General features: G+C 38.5%; 1 protein-coding gene and 2 non-coding genes across 11 annotated transcripts in view; 2 read left to right on the top strand and 1 right to left on the bottom strand.

Moving 5' to 3' along the window:
- TCF12 (transcription factor 12) overlaps positions 1-25,348 on the top strand; it is a 378,278-nt gene that overhangs the window by 168,077 nt on the left and 184,853 nt on the right. The window lies entirely within an intron of this gene.
- TRNAN-GUU (transfer RNA asparagine (anticodon GUU)) lies at positions 4,557-4,632 on the bottom strand. The gene has a single exon. It is a non-coding gene; the product is annotated as a tRNA-Asn (tRNA).
- TRNAI-GAU (transfer RNA isoleucine (anticodon GAU)) lies at positions 21,503-21,578 on the top strand. Its single transcript has one exon. It is a non-coding gene; the product is annotated as a tRNA-Ile (tRNA).

Here is a 25,348-nt window from a genome sequence, read left to right as displayed (position 1 = left end):
GTGTTCCTTTTTAATGAATTCCAGAATTATCCAGTTGATTTGTCAATATGGTAAAAAGGGCTTTTCTTATGTTCCAAGTTGAAATAAGTACATCCTTTCACATCACTACATCATTAGCATCAAACAGTTCTGTACTCTATTATAGTAAAACTACAAAGCTTTGACAGTAGCAATGAATTGCAGTAGTATCACCAAATAATCTTATCTTTTTCTAGCCTCTTCCAGCTTTGTTCTGTTTCTCAACTCTTGATACTCTCATTAACTTCAGTAATACTCGCTTTCCTTTACCTGTTGTTGATTAGATGTATTTTTGGTGATGATAGGACCAGTGTATTAATTGGACATAGAAATGAATTATTTCACAGAATTGCCTACTTTCAATTTCCAACTGATTGTGAAATGAATTACTCGTATCTTTCTACCCCTTTAATTTATCAAAGCTTTACTTATTTTAGGTGGTGTGTGCCTGTATTCTTAATAGAAAACTTAACTTGAGATATTACCTTCAATATTTCTTTTTTTCTGAGATCTTTAATTGTGTTTTTGCCCCCTTGAGATCCATTTTGCCTCTAGAGATGTTTTGGTAATATTTTATCTTTTAAAGAGTGAAAACATTTTAAGAAAGTATTTGTGGTATAAGAAAAAACGCAGGGCTGAGAGTCAGGTGATCTACATTTTAGTAACCTTTACCTTTCTGATAGAGGGCAGAGTATAGTTTCAAAGATCTGCAGCTTTAGAATTTTATACTTTAAGTCTGTGTTTTTCAATTGCCGGACCCTGTCTGTCAGAAATTTAGTTCAAGTCCACGAAAGAGTTGACCACCCTGATGTTGTATGAATATTATAGACAGTGATCTTAGATTTCTTTGGTTGGGGTGATTTCTACCTTAGCAGTCCCTGAACTAATTCTTATTTCACCAGTCTCCAAATATAAAAAGGTTGAAAACCACTGATAAGGTATCTAATATTTTCAACCTTGAAAAAGCTTGCAACTAAAATTATAATTGCTAATTTGAAAATGAAAATCAGGGCACAGGAAAATTGATTTTTTCCTGACATTTTATAGAGCCAATAACTGGAAAAACTGAATATCAAGCCTCCTAACGTCCAGTTCAGTGTTCTTTTCATCAGAGTCACATTAGGCATATAAGTTTCTTGTTCTTTCTTTATAATGCTCCCAGGTTTTTACTAGTTCAGCATTTTCCTAAACTACAATTTTGTAGACACTGGTCTTGAGAGATGATCATGAGGAAAGGGTTCTATAATAATAACATAACTTTAGAAAACATTGTATATTAGGTGCTCCCTTTTAAGAGATTCAGGTTGTACTTTATCAAAGATTCTGGGGGAAATAAAGAATAAAGCTTATATAACTTTGTTTAGCCCATCATATCTCATATTCAGATGATGTAAGTGCCGTTTTGTAAAAGTCATCATTACCTCTGAAGAACTAGTTTTCCATAGAACACACAATAGAAAATGCTTGTAAGTTCTTTTAGGAGAAAAACAAGATAATATGTGAAAGTTCTCTGAAATGTAAAGTAACACAATGTTCATAATATTGCTGTATATATATATATATATATATATTTTTTTTTTTTTTTTCCATTTTTCTTAAGCTGGAAACAGGGAGAGACAGTCAGACAGACTCCCGCATGCGCCCGACCGGGATCCACCCGGCACGCCCACCAGGGGCGACGCTCTGCCCATCAGGGGGCGATGCTCTGCCCATCCTGGGCGTCTCCATATTGCGACCAGAGCCACTGTAGCGCCTGAGGCAGAGGCCACAGAGCCATCCCCAGCGCCCGGGCCATCTTTGCTCCAATGGAGCCTTGGCTGCGGGAGGGGAAGAGAGAGACAGAGAGGAAAGCGCGGCGGAGGGGTGGAGAAGCAAATGGGCGCTTCTCCTGTGTGCCCTGGCCGGGAATCGAACCCGGGTCCTCCGCACGCTAGGCTGATGCTCTACCGCTGAGCCAACCGGCCAGGGCCACTGTATATATTTTTATAACTCATTTAACAGTTTGGGTCCAGTTGTTCAAGTACATTAGGGTTAAACTTGTTTTTGAGTGTGTGACTTATAAACAACAACAGTCCTTCCATTGCTGTTGAAGTCTCCTTGCTCAGTACCCATTTTTCTCCTCAGAGTCCAAAGTGCCCCTCTGGTAGCAGCTATTGCATTTTATTTTCATTTCATTGTGGATTAAATAGGTTTCTATTGGCTTGTCTGGATATTTAAACCTAAGTACACATTTTTTTCTATGTATTTGGTATTTGAAACAATCGAATTTCAAAGAAAACTCTTGTATATTTGATCCTGCCTGCACTATAATTTATGGCTAATCCAGAAATCTCCTAGAGTTACAAAAAATGTAGAATCACCATTTTTAGAATATCAAAGCACAATAGAATTCCTGTCCTCCAAAGCTCTCTAACTTTGATGTACATGACATTTTTTTTCACTAATGAAAATTATTATAGTGTGCTTTAGGAAAACAGTTTGGCATAGTATTTAACATTATTTGAGAAGAATGAGGCCTTCATACTTTCTCTAACATTTTATTAAATAACCTCAAGTCTCAAGAAAGGATATGAATTGTATATTTATTGACCTACATTCTCTGATCTGTGACTGCTTACTAACAAAATGTTGGCACTGGAAGAAACGTGAGTGAAAGAGACCTGGTTACCATTGAAGAAACCAAAGCTGGGAAAATGAAGTGAGGGTTTATTAGGAAACATGTACTCAACCCTCTTGATTCTAACTTAGATCACATCCCCTTTCTACTACATTGCTTTTCCCCCTCTTTTACCTCTCATGTTCAACCATTTGTTTATTTATTTCATTTTATATGTTATAGTTCTTAATATTTTCTGCTTCCTCTTGCTGCAGCTTATACCAGTCTGAGTTGGTGAATACCTTCCTTCCTTCTTCTCCTTAATGTACCCATTCATCCCTTTATTTTACCCTTGACTGTAAAATATTGTATGGCACAATATAAAGGTAAAAAAGAATCGGTCTGTTTCCAATTTTGTCTATTTAATGTGGTTGGGAAGTACTGTATTTCCTCGTGTATAAGACGCACCCTTTCCCCAAAAATTTGAGGTCTAAAAACTAGGTGTGTTTTATACAGTGGTTGTAGATTCTTTTACTTGCATTTCCCACTTTTCTGCGCTTGTTTTTGCGCTCGTTGAAGACAGTGATTCATCATCAGACACAGCTAGGGACAAGCTAATGAATGGGAGTTTTGACAGTGTTGACTTGCATGAATTTTATGATGAATAAAACTTGAGTTCAATAACTTTATGTAATATAGGTTTTAAAAAATTTTGGGCCCCAATATTAAGGTGTGTCTTATACATGGGAGCATCTTAAATATGGGGAATTATGGTAATTTTAATAATTAGTATATTTAGTCTGACCAGGTGGCAGCGCAGTGGATAGAGCACCTACCAGGGGTGCTGAGGACCCAGGTTCAAAACCTTGAGGTCACCTACTTGAGCACAGGGTCGCCAGCTTGCTCTCGTGATCATAGGTATGACCCCATGGTCACTGGTTTGAATACAAAGGTCACTGGCTTGAGCAAGGGGGTCACTGGCTGGGCTGGAGCCAGGGGGTCGTGGTTAAGGCATGAATGAGAAGCAATCCATGAACAACTAAGGTGCTGCAACTACAAGTTGATGCTTCTCATCTCTCTCCTTTCCTGTCTGCCTGCCTGTCTCAATTATTATTATTACTAATAATAATTATTATTATTACTAATAATAATTATTATTATTACTAGTAGTAGTGGTAGTAGTATTTTGGGTAAAATGTGAGTGATACAAAAAAATTCTTACCAGAAGTTCAGAAGAGATTAACATAAGGCACAGCCAGAAGGGATCAGGAGACATTTTATTGTGGAGTAGCATTTAATCCACGGTATTAGGAGTTTTTCTCACAAGTGAGAGAAATTAAACTATGTTCAAGAAAAAACTCAGGCTGTTTATTGACTTAAATATCCCAGATATCTAGGAATAGATTGATTTCAGGCATGGTGAATCCAGAGGTTCACACAATGTCATCAGGTTCCCTTCTTTCCCATTAAGAGCGTTTGTTGAGAGAATGAAGTAAAACTGGAATGACACGTTGGGCTGAGAGATTTGAGAAGTGGGAAAGAGGGGTGCACTGTTCTTGTCTCTTCCTATCTACTTCTAGATCCTCCATTTCAGTTATTCCTAATTGTTCTCAGTTGTTTTTTTCTGGCTACCATATTACAGGATACATTATTTCTTCATGGTTAGGAATGTTTTATTTTGTGAGAGGAGGGTAGGCAGACAGACCTCCCGCATGTATCCTGACTGGGTTCCACCTGGCAAGCCCACTAGGGGACTTGCCCATCTGGGGCCCTTGCTCTGATGCAACTGGAGCCATTTTTTAGCGTCTGAGGTGGAGGCCATGGAGCCATCCTCAGAGCCCGTGACCAACTTGCTCCAATTGAGCCATGGCTGCAGGAGGGGAGGAGAGAGAGAGAAGTGAGAGGAGGCAGGGTAGAGAAACAGATTGGCACTTCTCCTGTGTGCCCTGACTAGGAATCGAACCCAGGACATCCACACAACAGGCCAACGCTCTACCATTGAGCCATCTGGCCAGGGCCAGGGATGTTTTCTTTGATGCAAATAAGCATTTTATTTATACTTCTCTTTCCCTGGCAACATCATCTCTTCCCACACCCATACCCTAGAAAAGCCAGCTTTTTCCATGGTTAAAGTGGCTTTTGATAGCCATTCTTTTAGGCCAGAGATGATCTAATGGCTTCTTTCCTACCCAGTCTGAAAGAGACCGAACTAGTACTGATGCCTAACTTTATAGTAGGTTTTAGAATTTCAAGGGTATGGCTATAGAGGCTTAGGTCCCTTTTATCTAAGAGTAATTTGTCTTGTAGTGAATTGCTGAAAAGAACTAGTTAAAATTACTTAAAATATTTCCCAAGATTTCAGAAGATAGAGGATAAGAAATGTTCAATTGGGCTTTATTTTGAAAATTAAAACTAAAAACTAAAATTAGTAACATTAACAAAACAATTTATATTATCTACTAGATCTTAAGTGAACAAAGAATGAAATAATTGTTACATTTTTCTGTATATTTTTTTCCTTTAGACAATTGTATGGCAATATAGAAATCTGTCTTTATATTTAAACCTTGTTGATTTTGTTGTTTTCGGACAAACATGGTAAGGTATATATCAGTTGGTGGCTTTTGTGTTTTATTGAATGATTCTTTAACATCACTTTCAAGTATTTCATGAAATTTTGAGTTTCTTGCATGATCTTCAACTTTCTGTGGATTTCCTTTTTTGTTGTTGTGGGGGGAGGGGGCAAACAGGGACAGACAGACAGAAAGGCAGCCAGATGAAAATCATCAACTCATAGTTGTGGCACCTTAGTTCTTTTTTTTTTTTTTTTTTTCTGGAAACAGGGAGAGACAGACAGACTCCTGCATGCACCCGACCGGGATCCACCCTGCACGCCCACCAGGGGCGATGCTCTACCCCTCCGGGGCGTTGCTCTGCCGCGACCAGAGCCACTCCAGTGCCTGGGGCAGAGGCCAAGGAGCCATCCCAGCGCCCGGGCCATCTCCGCTCCAATGGAGCCTTGGCTGCGGGAGGGGAAGAGAGAGACAGAGAGGAAGGAGGGGGGGGGTGGAGAAGCAAATGGGCGCTTCTCCTGTGTGCCCTGGCCGGGAATCGAACCCGGGTCCCCCACATGCCAAGCCGATGCTCTACCGCTGAGCCAACGGGCAGGGCCCCACCTTAGTTGTTCTTGGATTGCTTTCTCATATGTGCCTTGACTGGGGAGCTCCAGCTGAGCCAGTGACCCCTTGCTCAAGCCAGCAACCTTTGGGCTCCAGCCAGCGACCATGAGGTCATGTCTGCGATGCCACGCTCAAGCTGATGAGCCCGTGATCAAGCTGGTGAGCCTGTGCTCAAGCCGATGACCTCGGGGTTTCTAACCTGGGTCCTCAGCATCCCAGGCTGACACTCTGTTCACTGAGCCACCACTTGGTCAGGCTCTGTGGATTTCTTTTGCATTTGCTTTGTATTATGGGATATTTAGCAAAAGATTGACCAACATCTCCATTGACTCTGACCTGAGATAGCCACACCATCTGTTGGGGATATTTCACTGGTATTTTTTTTTTAAGTTGTCTAGTGATTAGTGAATATTTTCATAATATCCCCACATTGTCTTAACTATGCAATTTTGCATACCGGTAACTCAGGGACTCCAATAAGGAGGGCCACCTTTATTTCTGTTTACCTAAGCTATTTGTTTATCATCACTGTGTATATATGCTTTGTGATCAACAGCAATCTTGACTGCTCTTCACAGTTTACTAGTGGGTCTGTGGTATACCTCTGATAAATGATTTTTTTCTTTAATCTTCCCAATGTTTACATCTAATTGTAGGCAAGTGAATGTGAGACCAGGATATTCTGAGTTGCCTGTATGGGTTCAATGACAAAGGGCTATGGCTGCTTGGATACTAGAGTTCAAAAGAATGATTTTGTTTTTTAAAGGAACTTTTGTAAACTGAACAGTTTTCCTACATAATCTCAGAATCACACCATGACATACAGTTGAGAACATGGGCCACTATTACAGTTAGGAGGAGTTCTAGAGCAGCATTATCAGATTACACCTTCTGTGTGGTAACATTGCAGATTCACTGCTTACAGGGTTGCTTTGATCATTTGCTATAGGTTTTCTGACTGTTTTGTTAAATGTAAATGCTTAAATATTAAAATTCCCATAGAATATTTGAGCTAGAATGGTTCTTCCCTAGATTGGTTCTCAATTTGGAAGTGTTGAAAAATAAATGGTTGTCATAAAGACTGGAAGTAGGGGGAGATGCAAACCCCCCCCACCCCCACCATACCCTGGAAACTGCGGAACCTCTTTCAAAGTGAAGAATTGGTACTAGCTGGGTTAGTGGTCACAATGTTTATGCAAGTTTTAATTAGCCACCAAATAAAAATGAAATTTAAAAAATTTAGAAAGCAATTCTTGATTGTTTGAGTTTAAATTTGTAGACATGTCACTGTATGAAAATATTGGTGGCATTCATCTTTCAGTTGTAAATGATTTGTACTATGTTGCTGTTATTTAGTAAGCCTCAAACTTGAAGTGAAGCCCTTCAAAAGACTGTTGCATATTTTGAGTGTCAATCCACTATTTTTGTAATCTTCACATCTCAATTTATTTCTTTTTTATTATGAAATTTAGCCTTTGCTTTTGATAGCTCATATTTGTTTGTGACTTTTAGTTTGGGTTTGTTTTGTTGTTATTTGAAATTTTAGGTTTTTATGAACACTAGACCTTGCCATTCTACCTATGTTTTAGGACTTTCCTCTTGAAAGGGAAAATTTCTTTTGACTATTGCCATATGCTGGTATGGTGTAAAGTTTGTAACAGTCATTCTTATATTACATACTTGTTTTTCACATTGAGAGTACCTCTGGAGGGTTGCCAGGTTCCTCTGTATGAAATTTCTAGGGAATCACAATTAAATAGGATTATAGTATAAGGGCACTTCACAATAAATTAAATCAATTAGTATATTTATAGATGTAAATTGTATTAGTTTTTATTATATACTTTCCTACACTAGTCCTGCAGGTCACGGCTCAGCAAACTTTTCTGTAAAAACCCAGATAGTAAATAGTTTATAGTTTGCAGTCCAGAAGGCAAAAATTGGTAATGTTTTGTAGGTACTTGTATAATCATTTTCTGGATTTACTCTATAGCCTATAGTTTGCCAAACTTATTATAGCTAATTTAACAAAAATATTTTAAACAGTAGTAACCCTATCAATTTATTGAAGACGTAATAAATGACATATATGAAATTTTGTTGAATGTACCAGGGTTGTTTGGTGGTGCTGAATTATTTCTAAAATTTTCAGGACTTTATTGCCTCTTTACAAACTGTTAAGTTTCTTATTAGGTGAGTTGTTTTCCTGTTGTTTTTGTCTTCAAATATGATATTGATAATTGGCTTTTAAGGCAAACACTGTATTTTCTTCATTTGAATTCCTGTTATCCCATTAGTTTTCTGCAATCTGAAATTTAAAATATAAACCCTATTTCTCAAAATAGTAATATAAAGCTGTAGTGAGCTAAACTATGACAATAGGAGAGATGAAAAGTAAGCAGCTCGGTAGAGATGTGGCAGTGGGCAGCCCTTCAGAGAGGACTCTTCAGAGAACTCCTATGGAGAAGATATAGACAGAACCTGTGCTGAGGGCGGGTGAGAGTGGCCCATCATCAGAAAAGTCTGCTGTTGCCTTACAGAGAGTCAGCACTGTCAACTTGGGAATCTCCCCATATAATAAAAATATTATACTATTTTCCAGGCTTGTATCTGAATAAATTTTATCAGACAAATATAAATTTTGGATTTTTATTTCAGTTCATAGAATATATATTTAAATTTTTATATATATATATAATGCTTAATAGTGTGTGTTAAGAAATAATTGATTTAATATGCTATTCATCTTCAATTTAAGGCTCTCATATCTGAAAGATTTAAGAGGAAATGTACTCCATTTGTTATATGATATTTTTTATAAATTTTTGCTTAGGTTTACATAAAGTAAAATGTGCTAACACCAAAGAATTTTTATTCACTTTTAATTTTTCTTCCATATAGGCTAATGGGTTTTAAGCAAATTAAATTGTGCAGAGCATTTTTACTCTGAGTGGGGGCATGCACACCTGTGTATTTAGACAAGATAAGAGCATGTTAAGTATAGGCTTTTGTTTAATTTCATTTTGCAGTAAGATTTCAATCCTGTCTGTTTTAAGAATGGTAAATAGTATGTTTAGGTGCTTTACAGAGTAATAGTAGAGCAGGTATCTGTTCGTAATTTACTTTTTCCCTAGATATGTTGGGGGAGTATGTGTATATACATTCATAATTTGTGTGTCATTATGTGTATCCTGTTTATATCTATCCCTTAATCTGTCCCTGACTCCTTTGGTTAACTTGTTGCACTGAACAGTTTTAAGACATTGCTATTCATCTGAATTCCCAACTGTTTTTGTTAAACAATATGCTTTTAACTTTCAAACTTACTATGATACACTTGGAAGGAAACACAGTACCCCAAACACACTTATGAAAATGAATTTATATACCCATTAGAAAAATACATTGTGTGCCTACTTAACTGTACCAGTAAGGAATTTAATCCAAGGAAGTAATTGAAATTTTACCTTGGGGATGTAAAATGGTATAGCAGTTCTAGAAAACATATTGGCATTTTGTTATAAAGCCAAACATGCAATTAGCATAGAGCTCAGCAGTTGTTCTCTTGAATATTTATCCCAGAGAACCAAAAACTTAAGTGCTTGCAAAAACTTGAACACCATTGTTCACAGCAACTTTTCTTATAATAGCCAAAAACTGGAAACAATCTGAATGTCCTTCACTGAGTAAATGGTTAAACAAATTATGGTCACTCATACCATGCAGTACTATTCACCAATGAAAAGGAATGAACTGTTATTAATCATTGCAACAATTTAGATTGATCATAAGTGCATTATGTTGACTGAAAAATGCCACTCTCAAAAAATTATTTACTATATGATTCCAATCTGTATAACTACTCTTGAAATGGCAAATATAGAATCGAGAACAAATTGTTGGTTACTAGGGTTAATGAGACAGGTGGATTTGGTTCTGAAAAGAACAACATAAGGCGTGCTTATGCTGTTGGAACTATTCTCTATTATGATTGTGATGCCAAATGTGTGAACTGGCCCAAAAACAACTGCTCGAAAATCTGAGCAAGATCAGTGGGTTGTATCAATATCAACATTCTGATTGTATTATTGCAAAATGGGGAAATCATGTAAAGGATACACAGGATCTCTTCATTATTTCTTACACCTGTGTGTAAATCTAATTTTCTCAACAACAAAAAGTTTGATTAAAAAAAATTTTTTTTAAGTGAGAGGTGGGAAGGCAGGGAGGCAAAGAGACAGATTCCCGCATGCAACTTGACGGGGACCCACCCAGCAAGCCCCCTACAGTGCCATGCTTTGCCCATCTGGGGCTGCTGCTCCATTGTTCAGCAACCAAGGTATTTTCAGCTCTTGAAGTAAGGCCATGGAGCCATTCTCAGCGCCTTAGGCCAACTTGCTCGAATCATTCAAGCCATGGCTGCGGGAGGGGAAGAGAATGAGAGAAAGAAGGAGGAGGAGAAGCAGTGGAGAAACAAACAGATGCTGCTTCTATGTACCCTGACCGGGAATTGAACCTGGGACTTTCACACGCTGGGCCAACGCTGTACTGCTGAGCCAATCAGCCAGAGCAAAAAAAGTTAAACAAGTATGTATACAAACATATAATTGGATATATAAATTAATTAATTAAAGGAAGTTAAAATATTGTAGAAGAGTAGGCAATACAGATGTGAAGAGATAGGCCAGGGATGTTCAGAGAATCTTTTTCTAGAAATAATTTCTAATGGTAATCTAGACTAAAATAGTCATGGTTGTGGCCTTTTAAATCACTGATAATTTATATATTTTTTTGCCTGACCGGGCGGTGACACAGTGGATAGAGCATCTAACCGGGATGCTGAGGATCCAGGTTTGAGACCCCGAGGTCGCCAGCTTGAGCGCGGGCTCATCTGGTTTGGGCAAAGCTCACCAGCTTGGACCCAAGGTTGCTGGCTCCAGCAAGGGGTTACTCAGTCTGCTGAAGGCCCGAGGTCAAGGCACATATGAGAAAGCAATCAGTGAACAACTAAGGTGTCACAACGAAAAATTGATGATTGATGCTTCTCATCTCTCTCCATTCTTGTCTGTCTGTTCCTGTCTATCCCCTCTCTGAATCTCTCTGTATCTCTAAAAAAAATTATATATATATATATATATATATATATATATATATATATATATATATATATTTTTTTTTTTTTTTTTTTGTATTTTTCCGAAGCTGGAAACGGGGAGAGACAGTCAGACAGACTCCCGCATGTGCCCGACCAGGATCCACCCGGCACGCCCACCAGGGGCGATGCTCTGCCCACCAGGGGGTGATGCTCTGCCCCTCCGGGCGTCGCTCTGCCGCGACCAGAGCCACTCTAGTGCCTGGGGCAGAGGCCAAGGAGCCATCCCCAGCGCCCGGGCCATCTTTGCTCCAATGGAGCCTTGGCTGCGGGAGGGGAAGAGAGAGACAGAGAGGAAGGGGGAGGTGGAGAAGCAGATGGGCGCTTCTCCTATGTGCCCTGGCCGGGAATCAACCCGGGTCCCCCGCATGCCAGGCCGACGCTCTACCGCTGAGCCAACTAGCCAGGGCCATTTTATATATTTTTAATGCAAGAATGTCTCTTGAGCCTGACCGGGCGGTGGTGCAGTGGATAGAGCGTCGGACTGGATGCGGAAGACCCAGGTTCGAGACCCCGAGGTCGCCAGCTTGAATGCAGGCTCATCTGGTTTGAGCAAAAGCTCACCAGGTTGAGTCCAAGGTCGCTGGCTCCAGCAAGGGGTTATTCAGTCTGCTGAAGGCCCACTGTCAAGGCACGTATGAGAAAGCAATCAATGAACAATTAAGGTGTTGCAGTGCGCAATGAAAAACTAATGATTGATGCTTCTTATCTCTCCATTCCTATCTGTCTGTCCCTGTCTATCCCTCTCTCTGTCTCTGTAAAAAAAAATAAAATAAAAAAGAGGACTGTGATTTAAAAAAAAAAAAAAAAAAAAAAAAAGAATGTCTCTTGAACTTCTTTTAGGAAACTGTACTACTCTAATAAGTGATATTAGCATGTGAGAAAAATCATTTTGTCAATATCTTTCACTTTGTGTGCACAGCACTGTTGTACCTTTGCGCATTTGGTGTTGGAAAACATTAAAGGCCAAAAAGCCTTATGTGTGTTTTTAAGGACATCAACAGCTTGAGAATATCTAGAGAGCAAGATAACCTGTATTTCAGAATTGTTTCGCAGAAAAATATTAGCAAGAGGACAGCATATAAACACTTGGCGCTTGCAGTGAGGGAAAGATAGCAGGCATGTCAGAGAAAAATTTTGTAAGGTCCCAAAGTTAATTCTTCAGTGATAAACATCATCTAGCACTGATCCTTGTCACCTGTTTTCCCCTAGAGGCATAGTAGAAATGCATATGTTGTTTGGGCTTGTCCTCACTTTTACTTAAGTGAGAAATGAGATTTGAGGATTAGGTTGACTGTCATCTACATAATCTCAATTGGATGTGAAAAATTCTCCCGTTCCCTAAAATGCTAATTCTGCTTAGGAAACTCTTGCAGTTTATAGTTTTTACTAGTCACAGTAAGCTGTCTCCATTGGAAGACTGAGAATTTTTGAAGTGAGGCTATTTTGTGGTCCCTGGGTTTAGGTATTTTAAGCAAACAAATCGTTAGGGAGAGTTTTGGCTTGGAGTCTCTTGAGGTAATTGGGGTGAGGGTTCTTGGAAATGGAGTTGAGGAAATATCAGTAGGCTAGTTCAGAACTTCCCCTTGGCTTTTTAAAGATTCTACCTTAATTTGCCAAATTTTCTCCTAAGATTTAAAAAAATAGTCTTGTTTCTAAATACATGTACAGAGCCAACAATAAATAAAAACATACTTGCCTCTGTGTTGTCAAAAATTTTCTGTCTTCTATGAAAAGCAAAGTTTACTGTGGATCTTTTAAAATTATATAATAAACTATGGTGCATTATTCATTTAAGGATTTGGTATAGAAATGTAGATAAGTCCTTGGGGACAGACTTTTTGTATATGTGAAAGCTAAAGTAAAACAATTCCCCCCTTACTTAAAAAGAGAGTTAAGATGAAATGACTAAATTTCAAATAACCCTTTTTTGCTTTGGTGTGTCAGTTAATCTGTGGTAGGGTATATTTATCTACTGTGAAGCCCACTGATGCATGCAGAGCTGAGCAGAGGACCATTCTGCCCAGTGGGTCTTTGTTCTCTGGGCATTTGTAGTTGTGCTTCTGTATATGGGATCAGCTGGGGAGAGCTAGCAGGGCTGAGATGTCAGCTATTGTCTGATCTTTTAAAAAATAGTTATGTGGAAGCATGCATATAAATGATCATTATTATTATAAATAGAACAATATTAAGTTCTATGGTATTTAAAGAATAATTCTGTAATTCTTTTGTAGTTCACTTATGCTTTTCTAGAAAAGTATTCTACTTCTGTCTTAACATCAAATAATTTAAGTTATTCTTATATTTATTTAGAACCTATGGCTTAGATTAACTATTAACTAATTAAAGAGTTCGGATTATTTTTCATACCCTGTTGTCATATATAATAGTGCTTTAGATGTTTTGGGGATGAATACTGAATGCTGTTGTATATTACAAATGAGTAGAAATTGTCAAAGGCAGCTTAACTTGGCTTTTTACCTTTCTTCATAAAGAATGTTAAAGTTATAAAGTGCATTTAATGTCATTAAATATTCTTTTTTTATTATAAATAAATTTTTATTTTAATGGGGTGACATCAATAAATCAGGGTACATATATTCAAAGAAAACATGTCCAGGTTATCCTGTCATTCAATTCTGTTGCATACCCATCACCCAAAGAGAGATTGTCCTCCGTCACCTCCTATCTAGTTTTCTTTGTACCCCTCCCCTTCTCCTTCCTTCCCTCCCCCCACGCCCCATAACCACCACACTCTTGTCCATGTCTCTTAGTCTCGTTTTTATGTCCCACCAATGTATGGAATCCTGCAGTTCTTGTTTTTTTCTGATTTTCATATTTCACTCCATATATTGTTATCAGGATTCCACCATTTTGTTGTAAGTGATCCGATGTCATCATTTCTTATGGCAGAATAGTATACCATGGTGTATATGTGTCACATCTTCTTTATCTAGTCTTCTATTTTTTTTTTTTTTTTACAGTGATTAAAGCCTTTAAGCAAACTCTTGGCCAATACAGCAAGAATCCATAAAAGAGTAGTGTCCTTAACATGTTCACCAAGTCCAAGTTGGCCCCAACACCATGCCAAATCCCTGAAAAATGCAACCCAACCCCAGTTCAGTCTGTTAGGAGCTGTCACAAGGAGCAGGAGTCCAGGAAAAGTCCGCATGGCACTGGAATTGTTGTCACAATTCTATACTTTGCAGCTCACGTCCAAGTCCCAATTACCGCTGCTTCTAGCTGGTAATGATTCAGGTAGACTGGAAAAGCCATCTGCAGCATGTGTGGATATGGAGCTTCTGTTCTCCTCTGCCTGGAGAGATGAGACCAGGTTGCTTTTCCCTGGAGCTCTGTGACTTTGGCTTGGTAAAGAGAACCTTGGGATACACTAAGCTGGGTGGCAAAGGTAGATTTATAATAGAAGTTGGCAAAAGGGGGAAAGAGAGCTCTAAATTAGGAGTAGGTCCCAGCCTGAAATATGAGTGGGGCATTGAGGTAGGAGGAATAAAGGAAACACTATATATTAAGCAAAGCAGCAGAAAATAGGACTATCAACACCCACAACAGAGATCTTCGAGGGAAGAATAAAAAACCTGACTATTCAGGCAAGACATTGTTAAGTGGCCCTTGTGCAAAGGAGATCAGTTTACCTGCTTCTTGGAAGAAATACCCTAGGCTCGTCCACAGTGTCGTAGATGGGTCTGACGGCCCTGGGCACCTTCAGCCTTCAGTGGCAAACCCCAGCATCATTAAATATTCTTATTTAAATCATTTATACTTTACCATAAATCATAATTGTATTTAAGTCAACCATAAGGAAGTCCTACTCAATGCAAATGTACATGTAAGGTAATAGAAAGCATTAGTTTATGAAGGAGAAAAATTAAAGAGGTTAGAATGGCCTTCAAGCTATATATGTATATATTTGATGAAATAATACTTTAATTCAGTTCCAAATGGTCCTGATATTTCAAATGAGAAAATATATAGATTATTTAGTGTCATAGAAAACCAGACTCTGAAAGTTTGGAAGAAGTAAAAGCAATGCCTAAATTACCCAACAAATTGTAAAGGTAAAGCTTTCTCAGCATGCATATACATGCTAGCTTAACAATGTATAATATATCTGCTTGATGTCATAATGGATTGCCTCCAAAGATAACGGTTCTAAGGGTCAATAAAGCACAGAGTAGGAAAGATTTAATTAACACGATCAATGTGTGTTCAAAAAAAATGAGACTTTGTGTTCATCTTGATTATTAAGATTTTATTTTAAAGAATTCTGTTTCAAAGCATTTGAAGTGTATCGTAGTCAGGGAAGAGGCTTATGTTTTTCCTTTGAAAGCACTGGAAGAATAGAGGACTGTCACAAATAGGGTAAAGCCATAAAACACTGAATCTTCTTGACATGTGTTAATAGTCTTTGATCCAATATATATGACATTTTCATTTTTAATAGAAAATATAAACAAATGTGTATATACTTGAGAAATTGTAGTCATCGTTCCATAGTGTCCATTATTTTCTTCTGTGACGAGGCTCTTAAGAATTTAGTTGAAAGTTTGTTTTCAGTAGAGAAACGTGAGGCATTTATGTACAGGAAAGAAAAGAATGCAAAAATAGAATAATAACATAGACTGCTACCTTCTGCTCAGTTCCACAAAACCCTTTAATTTAAGAGGCTCAGTCTATTTTTTTTTTTTTTTTTTGCAAAATACAGAAGGATAGGGGTAGGCAGACAGACAGGAAGGAAGAGAGATTAGAAGTATCAGGTCTTTGTTGCAGCACCTTAGTTGTTCATTGATTGCTTTCTCATATATGCCTTGTAGGGGTAGGGGTGGCTATAGCAGAACGAGAGACTCCTTGCCCAAGCAAGCGACCTTGGACTCAAGTCAGTGACCATGGGGTTATGTCTGTGATCTTACACTCAAGCCAGGGACCCTGTGCTTAAGCTGGTGAGCCCACATTCAAGCTGGATGAGCCCACACTCAAGCAGCACCTTGGATTTCGAACCTGGGTTCTTCGCATCCCAGTCTGACGCTCTATTCACTGAGCCAGTGCCTGGTCAGGCTCAGTCTATCTTTTATAGGTTGTTTTGGTTGGGCCTACATAGAATGGATGTATTGGCTGTTGAAAACTAAAAATGGGCTTAGTTCCTCATATAAATGAGGAAACTGAGATGCTAAAATTGAGGTACTTGGGGGTCTGACCTGTGGTAGCACAGTGGATAAAGCATTGACCCTGAACGCTGAGGTCACTAGTTCAAAACTCTGCACTTGTCTGGTCAAGGCACATAAGGGAGCTGATTCTTCTTGCCCTCCCCCCCCAAAAAATGAATAAATAAATAAATAAATGAGGTACTTGGAAGCCTCACTTTCAGAATATTCCCAACATTTATTGAGTTAGAGGAAAAGGAATAAAAAGTTGATAATAGAAGATTCAAATTGTAGTGAGTTACTGAGCTAAAATTATGAACAGAAATGTAGACTTTCAGTGAGTGAGGAATAGATTTATATCCTGTTCCAGATGCAGTGTTCCTGGTGTTAGTCCCATGTATGCAGTCTTGAGATGAAGGCATATTTGAATGTCCTCCCTTTCCTGACTTGCACTGATCCCACTCTAGGTTTCTTTTGTGTTTTTTTGTTGTTGTTGGTTGGTTGGTTGGTCGATTGGTTTTGTTTCAGATGGAGCTCACATTGGACAGAACTGGCAAGGACTGAATTGACATACTTTTGGTTAATTTCTTGGTGGTGGAATGTTTTATTTCACCGTGGACAGAGGCATGGGGCAGCTGAATCTCAGTGAGTTTCAGGCCAAACTATAAAAACATAGTGCCTATAACTTTTCTTAGTAATTTGTTGCAGGCATAAAAAAGAAATTTCGGATTCATTGAAGGTAGTAGCAATTCTTATCATTTCTAAGACCCACAGAGAGATAATTTAGAATATGCTTATCAAGGGAAGATGACACAGAAAGAACTGATCAGCATGCCTTGATAAGACTTCATAGTTTGCCTGTGTGCGTAAATGGGGAGAGGGCGAAAAGAGAAGAGTTACCCAAAAGTGGCATATGAACTGGAGACCAACCTGTCTCTCCTCTACTTCTTTTAGATGTCATAGAGAACTAAAATCCTTTAGGATAATCAGAGGAATATTACTGGAGAGCATAATTTATATTTTCTATAATGTGATTTAGAAGGAAGAGAAATTCTCTGCCCCTCCTCAAATCTTGAGAAGGTGGAAAGGAGGAGTTATACTAGAAATTTTGAGTCCAGAAAGATGAGCCTTCTGATTGCTGAGAAGTCTGTCTCCCTAGATTTGGGTAGGAAGTCCTGGAGCTGGGAATATCCTTCGTGCCAGACTAGCCCTGTGGCCTGATGTCACTTGAATTTTCAGGTGATCTGATTTTTTAGTTATCTGACACCATCGTGTAAAGGAGCCAAACCTCAGGTAGCTTTGCAGGGATGGACCCTGGATTATATCTGTGTCTAAAGTAGATGACTACTTTGGCAGATAACTTCGACACTATCACTTGCAATGTTCTCAGCTATCTGCTAACGGAGTGATTATACATGTCCAAGCTGACACTTGATCTTAACAACTGTTCAGCTGCAGAGGTGCTGCAGGGCAGCTCAGATTGCTGTCTTCTAGGAGTGTAGCAGTTAAAGTTCTATCCTTTCAGCACGGCCTCTATGGCCTTGATTTTCTATGAAATTTATTTTTGTGAAATTGATTTGGTATAGCGCAAATTCTAATAGTTCTTCTGGTAAGAGCTTTAATACACAGACTGTCTCTTCAAATTTTATTGAATTTCTTCCATGTGTTAAACACTGTGCTTGAGAATGTGGAAAAACCAAGACGAAAAAAATAATATTATCTTCAAAAGAACTTCGAAGGACTCAGACTTTGTACCTAATACATTTATAATGTATGTAAAAAGTGAAGTATTGTATAGACATTAACTTCCAGTTTAAGCTATGGGAACACAGTACATTTGATATAAGTGGAGAAAAAATAAAATTTAAACTCATTTGACTTAAACATGATTTTCAATATGAATACTTTATGTTTTTCAATTACAAATTTTGCTTTTTCATGACAAAAGGCTATCATAGATCTCTCCACATCATATTCCTTGTGCCCTACTTATAGGGTCCTTAGCATGGCGCTTAAAGACCTTCATTTTCTGCCTCAAGCTTCATTTTTGTCATCCTCATATCTATCAAGGGACAGCACATCCCAGCAACTCCTTATTTCTAGAATTATTCACTTTTACAGGTTTTTGCCTTTGATTGATGACTTTGACTTTCTTCCTATCCATCAAGATCAGCTTACATATGACATCTGTGACCTTAGAGGCAATCAGTGCCTCTTTTGTACTTCCTTAATGCATTGTGCAACTTGCACAACTTTTTATCATCTTTCATTATAGTGAGTTGTGTACAACTCTGTCTTCTTTTTTGTTGAACTATAAGTTCCTTGAGCATAGGTCTCTTTATCTTTATTATTAGTTATCTTTGTATCCATATCTGAAATATAGTAGTGCTCTGTGAATACAGGGTTGAGTAAAGTAGGTTTATAGTTCGTATGAAAAATAATACAATAATTAATAAATAATAATACAAGAATAAACTGTGTTTTTTATACTTACTACTGTAAACTTACTTTTGCCCCACCCTCTAATTAAGGTGTTACTTGAGTGGCTCTACTTTACCTTTCAAAAAGTAGTGCTATAGTTGAAGTTCTTGTCTGCTAAAACTGATTTTTCTTTTTTAAAAAATTTTTTTAATTTTTAATTTTTATTTTTTATTCATTTTAGAGAGGAGAGACAGAGAGAGAGAGAGAAAGAGAGAGAGAGACAGGGGGGAGGAGCTGGAAGCATCAAATCTCGTATGTGCCTTGACCAGGCAAGCCCAGGGTTTCAAACTGGCGACCTCAGCATTTCCTGGTCGACGCTTTATCCACTGCGCCACCACAGGTCAGGCCTTTTTTTTTTTTTATAAATAAATTTTTATTTTAATGGGGTGACATCAATAAATCAGGGTACATATATTCAAAGAAAACATGTCCAGGTTATCATGTCATTCAATTCTGTGGCATACCCATCTAAAACAGTGATTTTTCAATTGCCTGTCCATGAATGAAGATACAACATCAGGGTGGTTAACTCTTTCACAGACTATCATGAAATTTCTGGTGGACCAGCGGTTGAAAAACACTGTGCTAAAGGATACAGAACAATCTTTTTTTTTTTTTTTTTTTTTTGACAAGAGACAGAGTCAGAGAGAGGGATGGACAGACAGGAAAGGAGAGAGATGAGAAGCATCAGTTCTTTGTTGTGGGTCCTTACTTGTTCATTGATTGCTTTCTCATATGTGCCTTGGACCAGGGGGCTACAGCAGACCAAGTGACCCTTGCTCGAGCCAGCGACCTTGGATCCAAGCTGGTGAGCTTTGCTTAAACCAGATGAGCCCGTGCTCAAGCTGGCGACCTGGGGGTCTCAAACCTGGGTCCTCCGCATCCCAGTCCAACGTTCTATCCACTGTATCACCGCCTGGTCAGGCCAGAACAATCTTTAAAAAGTAAATTTAGATGTAAAACTTGACTGTGGTCCTAACCTTGAAGTGAAATACTGGGCTTTGGTAATGATATTTTCAGTAGTAGGGATATAGAACTTGAGTGAGTGGCTTAAATTTTAAAAACCATATTTAAGCCTAACAACTAAATTTATTTTTGTTACCCCTTCTTGAAAGCATGTTTACATCAGTAACATAAGTAATACTTTTTGCTTTCTGACATGAATGTTTTACATGGTATTTTATTTATTACTATACCAGGAGCTTGTTACTTGGGGATGTGGTTATGGTTGGCAGTCATCTTAATATGCTTTTCAGCCAGTGAAAAAATTATAGGCTGTTTAACCTATGATAACGTTTACATAAACATTTATGATTTCAAGTGGGGATGGGATGGATAGGGTGGAAAGAGTTAGCTTTGTAAGTACCGTATTTTTCATTCTATAAGACACATCTAGGGTTTTAAGGAAGAAAATAAGGAAAAAAATATTCTGAACCAAATGGTTTGTTAAAATCTTTAATAAAATATACCACAATAATATTTCAACAATGTAAATTCAACAGCAGTATTAACAACCATTAGCACTGTTATTAACAAATGAGAAGAGACTTTAATGTTCAAATACTCTTCTAGTTGTCCGGAATCCCAGGAACTTATCATTGCTGGTGTCAGAATTTAAGAAGCTCAGTTGCTCACAATCACTGGTATCACTTTCTTTGCTATTTTCATATATGATACCATCTTCAGTGCCATCTAAGGCATTGCTAATGCCACGTTTTTTGAATGACCGTACCACGGTTTCATTCTTTACTGACTGCCATGATGTTTTCACCCATTCACAAACTTGAGTGACAGTGGGTCTCTTCATTCATCCAGTTGGTGTCAGATCATGATTACCAGCAGCCATCCATTTGTTCCACTCTTCTCACATAAAGACTTTAAACGGTTTGTTGATGGAAATGGCGAGAGGTTGCAACTGGCTGGTAAGACCCCCAGGAATTACAGCTAGATGAGTCTTCACGTCTTTGAAGTTTTTTTTTGTGGTTTCGCTAATATGTGCTCTAAACAGGTCAAGCACTAATAGGGCAGCAAGTGACGTCAGCACTTCACACAGAGCTCCAGCAGCTGCAGCGCGCCTCTCACTTCTGCCCTTGATGATGCCAGATGATGCCACACAACATCGCTCGCCTTCCCTCCGGCGCTGCATGCAACTGTGGAAACCGGAACAGGAGATCACTCAGCAGATGCTGGGGTTCCGCACACCATTGTGGCTGGTATGATTACGCTCCTGCTGGCTGGCGTTCATTCTATATGTGTTTACCAGCGCAGCGCCCCACAGCAGCTAAAAAAAATGAACATTCACTCCATAAGATGCACAGGCGTTTCCCCCTCCACTTTTGGGGGGAAAAAGTACGTCTTATGGAGTGAAAAACATGGTATTTTTAGGATGCATGGATTTCTCTCAAAACTTGTTCTAGTTTACCACATCTCCATGTTGAGCCTTCCCACTCTTCTTCCCAAATAGACAGTGTTCTTGGTTTCATAATATAACTGGTTAACTCTTCAGTTGTTTTATCTCTTTTGGTACCTTTATGCCTTGTACTAAAAATATAGATATTGAATAAATGAAGGAATAAAAGCTGTTTGTTATTAATCTTAGAACTAAAATGAGGGGGTTTTTTAATTCAAAGAGGAAAGAAAATTGTGAATTAATATGAAGCATCTTCATTTTGCTTTTTATATTTATGTTGCATGACAATAAAAATAAAACGATTCCCAGACAGAATTAAATATCTGATTGAGCTTTGTGTTAGACTAAGACTACTTTTAGTGCTCAGATTTGTTTTATTTCTATTATTTTAGAAAATAAAGATTTTGGGAGAATTTACTTATACAATATTGCATGGTTTTTCACTCTTTAATTAGAAAATTAAAGAAGGTCAAAGGTTCAAAGTATTTTTCAAAATTACAGTTTGGGGCCCTGGCCGGTTGGCTCAGTGGTAGAGTGTCGGCCTGATGTGTGGGAGTCCTGGGTTCAATTCCCGGCCAGGGCACACAGGAGAGGCGCCCATCTGCTTCTTCACCCCTCCCCCTCTCCTTCCTCTTTGTCTCTCTTCCCCTCCTGCAGCCAAGGCACCATTGGAGCAAAGTTGGCCCGGGCGCTGAGGATGGCTCTATGGCCTCTGCCTCAGGCGCTAGAATGGCTCTGGTTGCAACAGAGCAACGCCCCGGATGGGCAGAGCATCACCCCCTGGTGGGCATGCCGGGTGGATCCTGGTTGGGCGCATGCGGGAGTCTGCCTGACTGCCTCCCCATTTCCAACTTCAGAAATAAATAAATAAATAAATAAATAAATAAATAAATAAATAAATTACAGTTTGGTCCCTATTGATATTCACCAGTTTTAATGCATTTTATTTAGGTATCTATGGAATGAACTACATAAATGAATGAAATACAAGTGTATTTTATTCTAGATGTTAGCATCTGATTTAGGAAATGACAAATTCTGCACTTTCTAAGATTCAATATTAAAATATATTATTTTAGAATTATTGTGAAATTGACAGTGACATTGGCAGCTTGTAAGCAGCTGGCTGTCCTTACTGCCATAGGATCTATTTTGAAAATTCTCAGAACTTGGTGGATTATATTGGAAGAAGCTATGACTAATAGAAATTACTTAAAGAACCAGATTTATAGGCAAATATTTAGGAAAATGTGGTCTATTTTCCCTAAATTTTTATTTTGTTTCCATTTCTTTTAGGCTACCAGTGATTAGTTTAGCTTACTAACCAAAATCTCTCAGAATGTTAATGTATAATTAATACTTAGTCAAGAGGATTGCTTAATTCCTAGCAGAGAAGTCTTAAATGAGGGAGGAGGGGATTGAGTTATTTTGGAGGATGATGTATGATGGATAGCAAATTGCTGCAGGAATCTACAGTGAAGCACAGTTGAGCACCTTGGGCACCAGCTGAGCAGAGGGATACTAGGCAGTAAGAGACAAGTGTACAGTAAAAGGTAGGAAGAAAATATGCTTCTCCCTCCTCTACTAAGAAAGGAAGGAAGAAAAGGACATTTTCCTTCTCTCTTCTGATTCCCAGATTACCAGGTCCTCACTGGTCCTCACTGTGTTGGATTCTGTTCTAATTGTTTTCATAACATTGTCTCATTTAAACCTCAGGAAAAACATATGAGATGGTTATTGTTATGCTTGTTTTACAGGTGAGGAAATTGAGACACAAATAGGTTATGTATTTTTTTAATCCTGTTAATAGGGGAAGGGAAATATTGGTCTCCATGATTCCAAAGTTTACACTGTTTAACTTTTACATAGGGGAAGGGAAATATTGGTCTCCATGATTCCAAAGTTTACACTGTTTAACTTTCACACTACCCTAACCCTGGGTTCCACATATGAATATTTTCTCATGTACAAATAAATTTCAGGTTTCTAATATAGCTTATTTATAAATAAGATTATGAGAATTGGTGGTTTATAATTGTTTTCTTTTTTTACTCCGGTAGATATTATTGCATGATATTTTTTAATACAGATATTCTCTTAATTATTATTTAGATGATATGTGTAAAAGATATAAGATATTGCCCTTCTCAGAGGTTAGAGTTTAATATAGTTTATATAAAAATTGCTATTCTCATTTCATTTAAACTACTGCATTATTTTACTTTTCCCTATATAATTTAGTTGCTGGGAAGCAGGTATTTTTTTCAGTTGTGATAGAGTAATTCAGAAGTGTGGGGACAGAATAATGAAGTGATTTATTAATAACTTTTATTGATTCACTTTCTCAGGTGTGAGTTGATTTCAGTACATACTGAGTTTCCAAATTTCATCATTCTTAGGCATCAAATTGCTCACTGTGTAAGTTTATTCTTTTAATGATAGTTTTATTTGAGGAAAAATAGAATAGAGTAGAAAGATGAAATTCCACTGCCATCGTTAAACCCAATAAAATAAAAGGAGAAAAATGTGTGTTTTTTTCTTTGGTAGAAAATGACTTCTCAGCCCTGGCAAGTTGGCTCAGTGGTAGAGTGTCAGCCTGGCATGCAGGAGTCTCGGGTTCGATTCCCAGCCAGGGCACACAGGAGAAGCGCCCATCTGCTTCTCCACCCCTCCCCCTCTCCTTCCTCTCTGTCTCTTCCCCTCCCGCAGCCAAGGATCCATTGGAGCAAAGTTGGCCCAGGCCCTGAGGATGGCTCCATGGCCTCTGCTTCAGGTGCTAGAATGGCTCTGGTTGCAACAGAGCGGGGCCCCAGATGGGCAGAGCATTGCCCCCTGGTGGGCATGCCGGGTGGATCCCGGTTGGGCGCATGCGGGAGTCTGTCTGACTGCCTCCCCGTTTCCAACTTCAGAAAAATACAAAAATACAAAAAAAATGACTTCTTATAGTACTATAATTTAAAAATCTGTCTTGAATAAGCAAAACTTCATTACTGTAGCTGTAAGCTGCCTTCTGGCAGCATGAGTGATGTCAGATTGCATGGGTTCAAATTCTGGCCTTGATTTCTTCAGTTTCTTTATATATATAAATGAGGATAGTAATTATATTTAAGTTATAGTATTGGTTTTAGAATTGTAGGACATACTTAATACAAAGAGCTTAAAATGGTACCAGGCACATTGATAATACTCAATAAGCATTCTCTGTTATTTATATATATTGTCAATTATAATCTATTTCCCTCAATTTGGGTTGAAGGTCATTTTATTTCAATTAGAATCCTACTACTTTCAGTATGAGAACTATTGTTAAAACAGTTGTATAATTCAAAAGTAGTATTATGGATCACAAAAGGAATAGGAGAACTTGCAGATGTTTTAAAATAGTATTTTTATTTTGTGAAGAGATCATATTCAACTAAGTAATTTGCCCACTGATAAATACCAGAGAGGAATATTAAATAAAAATTTGTTGATCATTTTGAGTAATTTTTGTCTATTACTTTGTTCTGTGAATTTTTGCAATACAGAAAGCTTATCTTGTATTCAGTACAATTGATCGATGTAGGTGGCTTTTGCAGTATTTAGGATGAGGCTTCTAGGCCAGGGTGGATTTGGCAGTATGAGGAAGGCAAGCTTCAGTTTTGATTATAACTCTGCCTCATCTCCATTGTGTTCTTTTCTAAGTACAGACACAACTTGGTTCCCTGGCAGTGACATACAGCAAACTTCAATAACAACCTTTGTAAATGTTAAATAAAAGCAAATTGAAGGGCAGTGATTCATTAGGAAAAAATTTTGTATGAGCAAATTAACTCTTATTTCTCTTAACCCACGTTAAAGAATCACAGTCTCTTGAGTCTTTAGATGCAATTGAACTAGAAGCTACACATCGGCCCTGGCCGGTTGGCTCAGTGGTAGAGCGTCGGCCTGGCGTGCAGAGGTCCTGGGTTCGATTCCGGGCCAGGGCACACAGGAGAAGCGCCCGTTTGCTTTTCCACCCCTCCCCCTCTCCTTCCTCTCTGTCTCTCTCTTCCCCTCCCGCAGCCGAGGCTCCATTGGAGCAAAGATGGCCCGGGCGCTGGGGATGGCTCCTTGGCCTCTGCCCCAGGCGCTAGAGTGGCTCTGGTCGCGACAGAACGACGCCCCGGAGGGGCAGAGCATCGCCCCCTGGTGGGCGTGCCGAGTAGATCCCGGTTGGGCGCATGCGGGAGTCTGTCTATCTCTCCCCGTTTCAAGCTTCAGAAAAATACAAAAAAAAAAAAAAGCTACACAGATGAAGGGCCTGCCTTGCTTCCCTTTAAGGGGTGCTTTGGATCTGGGATACATTTGTTCATTTGAAACATCTTTCTCTTT

Source organism: Saccopteryx leptura, chromosome 6 (genome assembly GCF_036850995.1).
Source record: "Saccopteryx leptura isolate mSacLep1 chromosome 6, mSacLep1_pri_phased_curated, whole genome shotgun sequence".
In the NCBI taxonomy this organism is placed as follows: domain Eukaryota; kingdom Metazoa; phylum Chordata; class Mammalia; order Chiroptera; family Emballonuridae; genus Saccopteryx; species Saccopteryx leptura.
Note: the sequence above shows the minus strand (reverse complement) of the source record. Positions and strands in the feature narration are given on the sequence as shown.